This window comes from Palaemon carinicauda, chromosome 4 (assembly GCF_036898095.1).
Source record: "Palaemon carinicauda isolate YSFRI2023 chromosome 4, ASM3689809v2, whole genome shotgun sequence".
Taxonomy (NCBI): Eukaryota; Metazoa; Arthropoda; class Malacostraca; order Decapoda; family Palaemonidae; genus Palaemon; species Palaemon carinicauda.
This window is the reverse complement of record NC_090728.1, coordinates 39,503,431-39,505,930: the sequence shown is the minus strand read 5'-3', so window position 1 is coordinate 39,505,930 and position 2,500 is coordinate 39,503,431.

Below are 2,500 nucleotides of genomic sequence, written 5' to 3'. Positions count from 1 at the left end.
GTAGCCCTACAGGTTGGAGTAGAAGTGGAGTATCAGTTGAAAGTGGTCATAGTCATGCCGATCCGAGCGGAAAGAGTGAAGTGGCAGTTGAAAGTGAGCACAGTCGTACAGATCTGAATGTGTGATTTGAAATGACATGCTCAACTATAGTTAAAACGACAACCCGTGCCAGTTATCTTCGACCTGGGTTCACTTACTGTGATGGCAAATATTGTCCAAAACCAAAAAGTATTGCTTCCAAGATTGAACTATCAAACGAGTATATTACTCCTATGAAAAAAAAGAAAAAAAAAGGAAATTAACAACAAAACAGTCACCTCTCTCAGAAGCCTATAATTTCTGTACTTTAAAAGACTGTTTTGAGAAAAAGGTAAAGGTAGCAGAAAAGACAGAAAGCATAGCTTACTGCAAAACAAATACAACCTCGTTGAATTGCAAAGTCTTATTTTGTTATAGCTTGCGTGCAGTAGTGAAATCACTGTTTGGGGAGGATGCTGAAAAGAAGTAAAAAAAAAGAAAGAAAAAAATTCTCTCTCAGATGATATGATTGGTAGACGAATGAAAGATGTGACGTCTAATACTGAAAAATAAGTGAGTGACAAGTAAAATATAGAGTGTATGCTCTTCAAGCAGACGACTCAGCAGACATTGGAGTAAAACTTTATTTACTATTGTTCTTCCGTAACATTACTGATAACAAAATAATCGAACAGTTTTTATGGTGCAAAGAACTAGTGCAAAAGACAGGGTAGGAGATATTCTATAGTGACAATATATGAAGGAATTGGACTTGGTATGGAAACTATCTGTAGGAAATTACACAGATAGTTGTCCATCAATGGTTAAAACACTAAAAGGTATCTTTAGTCAAGAAGGAAACCCCCGAACAGATTACTATACATTGTATCGTGCACTGTGAAGCTCTTGTTGCCAAAACAATCGGACAAGAATTAAAGTTTTCCATGCTGGTGTTATGATAAATGGTAAACTTTATTAAAAGCCGACAAAAGCAGTCAAGATTATTCGCCATGCTTTGTAAAGAGCTGGAATCGGCCTTCGAATTGCTTCTCTTCTACACACTATTGCCCTGAGGGTATGAATTAAGAAAAGAAATGTTCTTTCACCCTACTCTTGAGGTGAAAACTGATTTCTGAGCATTACTTACAGATGAAACATAGAGTTAAAAAATATGCTACTCTGCAGATACATTTGAACAGCTTTAATTATCCCAAATAGCTTCTTTGACTTATGGTATGTGCCTTCCACATAGGACCTGATCAAATTATGGGCACAGTTAGGCTAACAGTGGTTGAAAAAAAAAAAAAAAAAAAAAAAAAAAAAAAAAAAAAAAAAAACAACTTACGTGACCATCTCTTTTAAGTGGATGAAAAAAATATTAATTTCATTAATTAGACCAAAACAGTCTAAAGGTCACTCATAAGGACCCAATTGCTATCGGTACACAATGTTTTACAGATCAACCTTATATACATAAGGATTAATGTCCACATCCCCTCACCATCCAGGTAAGGACAAAGGAGGCCAAGGTAATAGTTGCTGCTGACCCAGCAGGTAGGACTATAAGGCCCCTGCCTAAATGCCCTGTCCCTGGTTCACTAGCACAGTAAGGTTGTAGACCCTATTGAAAACTATCATGCTGTAATTGAGCTTGAAATCCCAACTCATAGGTTTAAAGTCAAAGACGTTTCTACTAGGCTACCAATTGACGAACTGCCCACAAAATTAAAACGGCCAGTATATAAATACGCATTTGATTTTTTTTTTCTTTTTTTGGGTGGGGTTGGTGGGTTGGCTACATACCGTTGTAATTACCAGCAAATACATGCAGCCTTGTTATTAAACACCATATCGATTACATAACATTAAAATTGCCAGCTACTATACTGAAGCAAAACCGTGATATCGAAATAAACGTTATTAGTTTAAAACACGTGGCAATGTAGAATTTCAATTTATAGTGTTTTTTTTTTTGGGGGGGGGGAAGGATAAGAGGAAATATATGTACAGTATTTTATCCTTTTATATATTTATTCTGAAATACACTGCTAAATTATTTACCATGCCTATTTTAAGCACTAGGAAATTAATGGTGAAGCAGGCAATATTTAGTAAATTTTTCCTTTTAGGAGGAAAATTCTAAGATTATGAACCATTCTGTAACGTATGTATGTTCCTCATAATCTTTAGATTGTATAACTCACATCATTCTGGAGATTTGTAACCATTTAGAAATCACAGGTCATTATGACCAGCCATTAGAAATTTATCAAGTTGCAACATACCTTCTTGTACAATTGTCTGCCTGCAGCAATTGACGGCAGACTAATCACAGAAACCGACCTTCAGAGAGTGTTATGTAACTCACTACAAACAACGACCCGCTGGCCGCTTGTGTGAGCACCTTAAAAGAACATTTTAATCTGTTTTGGTAGACCCAGTCCAGAGGTTCTCGCCAGGGCTCGTAGTCTCCTTTACATAT